An 8,738-nucleotide genomic window follows, 5' to 3' on the forward strand; every position below is an offset into this window, starting at 1 on the left:
CCTGAGAACCCAGCTGTCTCTCAAACCTTTGTGACTGAGCAAGCCATCTTCTTGGTTGTGGTGGTTTCCTGAAGCTGATGGTATGCCAAGGCTTTTCAGCACCTCAGAGGAGGGGATCAGAGTCAGCACCTACATACAGGCTGATGAGAAGCAAGATGCTTAAGTGGTAGCTGGGAAAGTGTGAAGGTCAGCCCCTTCCAGGGAGACACTGGGAGAAGGGCTTTTTTGCCTGTTCCTTCTGTTCTCTGCCTAGGTTTACAGAATATGGGTGGGGGTGTCTCCTTTACCCATTAAGAATTGCTTATTTGCTACCATCCTGTGGGACTCTTAAATGCAAGCCAGCTTGGCAATCAGAGCCAAGTGATACAGGGACTCACCCTTTGGGCAGTAGTTACAAAAGGTAGGGTACAAACTTTGATGATTTGAAGTGAGCTAGAGGGAGAAGGCAGGGGATGTGTCCAGGGCTTCTCTGGTCTCCATGAAAGATCATGGCTAGCTCCTAGATGAATGCTAAATAAGAAGTCTGACACTCAGGCAGCAGCCTTTATTTCTTTCAGGCAAAGACTGGGAGATAGGCATTTTTTTGTCCGCTCCCTCTGCACTGTGCCCGGAAGACAGAAACATGGTGAGTGTTCTTTCAGTAACTAAGAACTGCTTCTTTGTTGACTATAGCCTTGGGAGTCTCATGGACACAAGCTCCATTCCCTTTCAGAACTGGGTGTTTTGAGGGCCCATCCTTTGGACAGCAGTCTAAAAAGGTGGAGGCCAAATGTGGGGTCCAAACTCTGCTTCTCAGGTAGAAGCTGGGAGTCACGGGTTCCCTCTGATTGTACGGCACGTGCAGGAGGTGAGGCTTATGGCCAGAGTTTATGTCAGCCTTTCTTATCCATTTCAGTGTGGGTATTTCCTCAGTGGCCTATGTGTGGGAGTTTTTCGGCCAGTTTCTAGATCTCTCACAGAGGGAACTGCCCCACTGTACACGTGGCTCATGTGTGGGAGGAGGGGGTAAAACTGATGAAAGACCCCAGGGCAGCCCAGGAGAGATTAACATTATGCATTCAATATTTTTACAATGAGTATTAAAAAGCATGATTGACTGAATTAGGTTCTGCTAGATGATACAGAAATCTTAGTTTACTGAGGCACTAATTCCACTCAGCTCCTTAAATTACAGACACTGTATGTGTGTATGTTACTTGCTCAGTCATGTCCAACTCTTTGCGACCCCATGGACTGTAGCCTACCAGGCTCCTCTGTCCATGGGATTTTCCAGGCAAGAGTACTGGAGTGGGTTGCCATTTCCTCCTCCAGGGGATCTTCCCGACCCAGGGATTGAACCCAAGCCTCCCGTATTGTGAGCAGAGTCTTTACCATCTGAGCCACCAGGGAAGCCTCATAGATACTGTATTTGAAATAAAATAAATCATTTCTGAGGTGTGAATCTCACATGACCAGACCTACACAGTGATGGCAAATATCACACAGTTTTAATCAAGACAGAAAAGATTCACATCGAACATCATTCAGAGAGGATGGAGAGACATATGATTTATTCTATGATGTTTACAGAGAACTTAGAGAAGGTAGTTCTTCTCTAGGAATACCTAGGGAAGTGCTCTCTAAAATTCCCTTTCGTTTATTTTCCAGAGGATCTTAGCTAAAGGTAGCAAACAATACAAGAAGAAAATTACAGCCTTTGGAATTGCTTGACTAAATAGCTCTTTCTAAAGACTGGTGGTTTCTTCTGGATACAGTTAAGTGCCCAGGCTATAATTTCCCATTTACTTTCCTTTTTCACTGTGTATACTGGGTATTTACCTCAATTGGATGCAATTTGCACTCTGTCAGAGGAAGTCTTTTTGTAGCTTCAAATTAACCACATTTCTTCTTCTAAAACAGGTTATAAAAACTGTCCCTGTCACTCTACTTTTGACATCTGCCATTTCCTCATACAAAACTCAGTCATCAAATGATTGAAGGCCTATGTAATTCAGGTCTAATGGATTGTAGAAGGCAAGGGCAGTTTAAACAGCTCTAGTTTAAAATGCCTTTCCTCAAATAGCTCGTGTATGTGAAAGTGCACACACTTCAAATAGAAAAGATCAAAATTCCACTGCCATGCTCCTGCAATACATATCGTGAAAGCTTTTTTATTTATAGCTTTTGTTTGGAGAGGTATTTAATTTGAGGAAACACACATATATCACAGGTGAGCTGGAGGTCCGATGTGACCTCTTCCACAATGGGTAGATTGAACAACAGTTTAGGCTGCACCTCTTTTTCTTGAACAATCTCGGCTTTACCTACTTGGCATCATTTTCCTTTAATACAATTTTTAAAACAATTTCACAATATTCCTTGAAGCTTGCACTTTTCCCCAAGAGACATAACTGCATCTTGACTACCATACTGTTTTGGAAGTGGCTTCAGTTGCCAGCACTGTTTATTGTGGCTTTATCTTTCCAAAGGGTCAGATTATCTTATTACAAATATTAATATACACCTTTAGAATAAACCAGTGAAACATTCTCTATTACCATTTTATATTTTGTCTAAAATGCTGATTAGTAGAAAATCTAGCATATTCCACAGTGCCTTCCTACTGTCATGTGAGACATTAGGCTGCTGAACCTTGTTTATTAGGAAGATGGAATGCCAGCACCCTGGGGGCCACTGAAACTCTTTGCAAAACTGTTAACAAAGGAAATTGTGTCCACACACTAATCACATCTGCTGGGCCATTCTAACTGTTTAAACTATTATGAATGCTTAGTCCTCTCTGCTACACTAATCAGTGTTAGAAACCACCAAGCTGCAAATGGCAGGAAAAGTACAGGGAGAAAATAAAGTTTTTATTCTTTAGGGGACAATTAAACCCAACACATTTTAGAGACTTTATTCCCTTTTCTAAAGTATTCAGCACCTGACTAAGTTAATGTCTACCTCTTCAGACATCTCAATTCAAAGAAAATCTTGGCAACATTTCATTCTCATTTCTATTTGTTATTTCCTGAGTTCAGTTAGAATTCCTTATTTATATGTAAGAAAGTCTCTTTGAATTATGAATTATATATAAGGAAGTCTACTTAAATGGGATATGGATTACATAAATTTGGGGAAAAAATAGAATGTTTTCTGTGATCAAAATAGATTTTGGTATATTTATTCACTAAGAGAATATTTATTGAGCACCTCTGCCCTATGAAATAACTCTAAGGAGTATATCTTGGTATAAAAATCCACTATCTCTTGACTTTACATCCCAGGGGAGGAAATAAAGGGCAAGCTTTACCCTTTATCTAGGAATACGAAACTGTAGAACACTGACTGAATAAATGAAAGAATATTTAAAATACCTGGACAGCAATGTAATTTTAAAAGGTATAGGCATGCGTTTTTAGCAGAGAAAACACAAATTAGTTTTTTGATGAAAGTAGAGACTACAGAGCAGATACTGGTAAAAAGACATGATATAGTCATCATGAGGGATTTTTGCTGGATGACATTTTCTGCTAAATTCACAACACCTTTATGTGTATCTTTAACTACAGAAAGTAAAAAATAAAGAAAAAAGTCCTCAAGGAAGCCAGAGGTGGTGAAAATACCTTTGCCTACAGAGGAACAAAAATATGAGTTATATCTGACTTCTCAGAAACCATGCAAACAAGGAAAAGAGTAGGGTGAAATATTTAAAGTGTTTATAGAAAAAGAAAATAAGTGAACATAAAATTAAAACTTTACTGTTTTCTTATCCTTAATTGTGCTAACAAGTAACAATTTGTTCAAAATAACAAGAGCAACAATGTCTCTACATAAGTAAACTGAATTGACAGCAATGATACTCAGGATGGGAGGGAGGAATTAGGATTTCTGTGTTTTTATAAGGTACTCAAACTACCATGAAATGGTATAATATTATTTGAAAGTGGATATAAATTAATTGTAAACGTACACTTCAAACTCTAGGAAACCCACTTTTAAAAAGTTTTTTTTTTTTTTTAACACCCTCACTTGTTGTGGCCCTTTAAGTCCCAAGCTGAAATCAGGCGCACAGAAAAAATATCTGTAATACAGTTCACTTTAGTTTACAGGATTTTAGAAACTGTGGGCTAGATAAGGAGCATGCTTGAAACTGTTTGGTGACTTGAAAATAACAGCCGACCCTAGAGAGGTGGGCCACCAAACATGGATTACATTTTATTATCTTTTTTTCCATTTATTTTTATTAGTTGGAGGCTAATTAGTTTACATCATTACTGTAGTTTTTGTCATACTTTGAAATGAATTAGCCATGGATTTACATGTATTCCCCATCCCAGTCCCCCCTCCCACCTCCTTCTCCACCCGATCCCTCTGGGTCTTCCCAGTGCACCAAGCCCGAGCACTTGTCTCATGTACCCAACCTGGGCTGGTTAAAAAAAAAAAAAAAAAGTAAAAGTAAAGCTGATATGCTAACAAAGGGGAGAAACTGGAATCACATAAAATGCTCCATTAAAACCACAAAGGGCAGAAAAAAAGAGTAGAAGGCAAAAATAGGCAACAGTAGCAAATAAGTAGGTGATAAGAGTGCAATTAAATCAATCTCTTTGAATATCCACGTCTAAATGTATCAATTAAAAGACAGATGTCAGAGCAAAAGAAGAAACAAGATTCAACTATATTTGGGCTACAGGAAACCCATTTGAAATATAAAGACATATGTTCGAGAAGGCGTGACGTGGGGTCGGGAAGCGGGCTCAGAGGCGGCTACCTCTCGGCAGTCGCTGTGGCCGCTGCTGCCGGGCCCGGGGGCGCGGACGGCCGGGGCCGCGGGCGCAGTCTCCTCGTCTCCCCGGCCATGGCGGCGCTCGGCCGGCCGTTTAGCGGCCTTCCCCTGAGCGGTGGCTCGGACTTCCTGCAGCCGCCGCCGGCCTTCGCCGGTCGGGCCTTCCCGCCGGGGACGGAGGGCGCCGAGCTGGTCCCGCGGCAGGGACTTCGCGCCGCCCAGAGCAGCTCCGACGGGAGCGCGGCGTGCGGACATATTTCAACTCACTGTAGAAAGAAACACAAGCGAGAGGAGGAGGATGATGATTGTCCAGTAAGAAAGAAAAGGCTAACTGAAGCAGGGCTCTGTGCTGGTCCTAATGACTGGATTCTTTGTGCACATCAGGATATAGAGGGTCATGGAGTAAATCCGTGCACTAGTGGCCTTTCTGCACCTGGCATGTTAGATGTTATTTGTGAAGAGATGGATCAGACAACGGGGGAACCACAGTGTGAAGTTGCCCGAAGGAGGCTTAAGGAAATTGAGGACATAATAATTGATGAAGATGAAGAAGTTGAAGCTGACAGAAATATTCGTCTCCCCAGCCTTGTCCTTTCTGATACCATGAAAACAGGTTTGAAGAGGGAATTTGATGAAATTTTTACAAAGAAAATGATTGAGTCCATGAGCCGTCCTTCCATGGAGCTTGTGCTCTGGAAACCTCTCCCTGAACTCCTTTCTGATAAGCCAAAGCCGTCATCTAACGCTAAGAACTACACAGGAGAGAGCCAAACTAAGCACGCAGCTGCTGGCACTGCCTTTCCTCAGAGAACTGAACTGTTCTTGGAACCTCGGCCAACAGGGTTGCCTGTTTACAATAGTTTGGAGACAGCTGCTTGCACAGAAGAGGAGATGGAACTCTAGAAACCAGTTTCTACACTAAAATTGTCATGTTGCAGAGGCTTATGTGTTCAGTCATGAGCCTGCTTGTACAGTATAGGGACTTGAAAGTTTTGAAACGGGTGTAATATCTCCACCTGTGATTTGGGGTGGGACTCTGATTTTGGGTAGCCATTTCTTGAAATTCAACTTCTTGCCAAGGAAACTTGTCTCAAGGGAAAAGCAGTTTTCTAGGGGGCTTATTAAAGGAATGTGAGAGTACATTCTGCAGAGTCAAGTATAGAAGCTGTATGTGACTTTTAAGTCATCTGTCACATTGTCTCAGTCATTCAGATACTTGGAGAATATTCAGACACTTGGGTTGAAAAAGATGCATTAAAAAAAAAAGAGTGCTCTCCCTACTACAAGTGTGCCCTGACGGTTGAGCCACAACTTCATCTTCAGATAAATGAGTTCTGTTTATAATGGTGACTAGTTATTACTGGGGAAGAGGAAGATGACAGTAGCTTAGGCCTGTTGCTGGGGAATTTAACAGAGGCTCTGAAACTTGTATATTTGTTGTCAGTTCAGTGTAGCTCTATTGATTAAATAGCCAGTAGTGTTGTGGCTCCCCTCCTTGCCTCTGACGATGCAATGGAAAATACAAAGAAAAGGTTTTTCCTCCGAGGCTTTTTTTACCCTGTGCTACTGTTGCTCCTGGGTTTCCCTTGCATAATTGCTACACCCAGCTCTTCAGTGATGTTTACAGCCGCGTTAACTTTGAGTGGTAGTTTAGAAGATTGAGAGGTAACCAATGTGCGAACTGGCTCTGGGAGAAGCATCCTTAAGTAATCCTGAGGAAGTGCCGTATCAGCCCAGCCCAGCATATTATTTCAGTAGTTAAAGAAATGTGCCTGTAGAAGCAAGTTGTGGGTTTTTTTTAACGTTAATTTAGGAAATGTTGACTGATATAATTAACTGGGCACATACAAGTGACATTGAGATTTACTGAAATAGCCAGTTTGCCTGGTACTTCAACTCTTTGTGCAGTAAGCCTAGAAGTTACAAGAGAATATCTTTCTGCCGGCCAGAAATCATCATCTGGGGGACCCTACCCAGGCTCAAGGTGTCCTCTGAGAGTAATCAGGATTGAAGTATTTTTTTTTCTCAGGAACAGCTCTTCTGTGTGGCAAGGACTCAGTAGTACAAAGTAAAGTGACCATCCCTTTAGTGCTACAGAATACCCACTATAACTTATTAAATGAGTGTAATACTGGCCCTTTTATCAGACAGCAGGAGACCACCCCAGTTCTTTTTGTTTCCTGGGTTTCTTTTCTTTTGTAGGAATCACATACCTTGTGTAGAAAAAATGGTTTATGCCAAGTAGAGGTGACTTTAGGAGGCAGCTCCCAGGCAATTTTGAAACAAATGCCGAAGTCCCTCCCCTTGTTACAGATGGCGTAGAAGTCACAAGTCTGTTAACTGGACTGTTGCTTCTCCTGCCTGTAGTTCCTGCTTTTTCTATTTCTGTCTGGATAGTCAGGAAAAGATTTAATGTTTAATATTTAAACAAAATATTTAATGTCTACACAGTAAAATTATTCAGACTTCAAACCAGTATTGAAACCAGTTGGAAACCAGCTACTAGTTTCTTAATCTCAGATTTAGAGATGAATGTAAACTGTGTTCTGTTGAAATGTGCACGTGTTTGATTCAGCCATGTCAAGAATTGCCTCTAGGTCATTGTTTAATGGGACCAACTTGTAACATTTGTAGCCTTAAAGAAGTCTCCAGCTAAAAAGTTAGTTCTGCTACAGCTCATAAAGAGGAAGTGACTGCCTGGAATTTGGAGTTAGTCCCAGTGTTGGGGAGAAGAAGAGATGACAGTTTTCCAAAGAAGGACACACACACTTAACACTGTCCTCTGTAGGGGTGTTGGACAGGCCTGGGATCCAGGTCTGTACAGTGAACAGTAGGAAAGAGCTCTCTGAACAAGGCTCTGATACCATGGCTATATGTGGGAGAGAACTAGCAGGATTCCGTTAATTAAAATCCAGGCAGAACTTGTTTCAGGAGTCATTTTATCTGACACGATCATTATTTCTGCGGGAAACATGGATGTTCAGTGCGCCTTTTTAAACTTGCATTCATTTGTACAAAAATTTTCTTCTTCATCCTTGTGGTGCTTACTCATCTGAGCCGTCTCCACAGGCCCCATGACTTGCTTTGTTTCCCTTTTTGTAGGGTAAGGCTTTTGTTTTTGCCTTAAGGTTTCCCTCGGGAATTAACAGGTCTTTTCATTTTGTAAAACTTATACAGCATGGATCAAACATTGGCTTAGTATGCTAATGTGTGATGAGAAAAGGTTATCTAAAGCAGGTGAGCTTTAATGAACAAATGTATATTTCCTCTGAGTTTGATTAGGATGTGTGTGGTTTTTTTAATTAAAAGTAAGTCCAGTTCTCAGAGATATTAATAAAAAATTGTTACTCATTCTTGAAAAGGTGCAAATGTCCAATTTAAAAAAACAAAAGAAGTAGGGTGATAGCTCTAACCATGAGAAGAATGTTTACCAGCAGGTTCATTGATTATTTTGGATCTGGAACTTGGCTTTGTTTTTTAAATAGTGATAAGAATGGTGGAGCAGACGCCCGTACCCGCCAGCAACAAGCGGGGCGGAACGGAGAGGAGCAGGCGGCATTGCTTAGGGTAAGGACCGGCCCGAAGACCCTGAGAGCAATCGGAGGGAGCTTTTTTAAACTGTGGGATAGCAAGGGTCAAAATTAACCGGCCCGAACACACTGCCGGCGGTTCGCAAAACAAAGGGACTGAGAAACTCCAGAGAAGAGCCGGCCCATCCCCGCTGGAGGTAGGAGGCAGGGGGGAGGGGAAAAGGGCAAACTCAGCCCCTGAGAAGCCACCCCCTCCCACACTGCAAACAGGCCCCGATTCCTATCTAAAGACTTCCTGAGACCCGACTGGCGGCGCGCGCTGGGGCCGCGGAGGGAAAAAGCGCGCCGTACCGGGGAGATTGCGCCCAAGCCTCTGGCTGCCTGAGCCACTCGCCGCGGAGGGAAAAGGCGTGCTGCACCCGGGGAGAGTACGCCCAAGCCTC

General features: G+C 42.4%; 1 pseudogene; it reads left to right on the top strand.

The window, feature by feature from the left end:
* The first annotated feature begins 4,711 nt into the window (after nucleotides 1-4,711).
* LOC110146231 (coiled-coil domain-containing protein 117 pseudogene) lies at nucleotides 4,712-5,907 on the top strand (annotated as a pseudogene).
* The last annotated feature ends 2,831 nt before the right edge of the window (nucleotides 5,908-8,738 follow it).

This window comes from Odocoileus virginianus, unplaced genomic scaffold (assembly GCF_023699985.2).
Source record: "Odocoileus virginianus isolate 20LAN1187 ecotype Illinois unplaced genomic scaffold, Ovbor_1.2 Unplaced_Scaffold_10, whole genome shotgun sequence".
Lineage (NCBI taxonomy): Eukaryota > Metazoa > Chordata > Mammalia > Artiodactyla > Cervidae > Odocoileus > Odocoileus virginianus.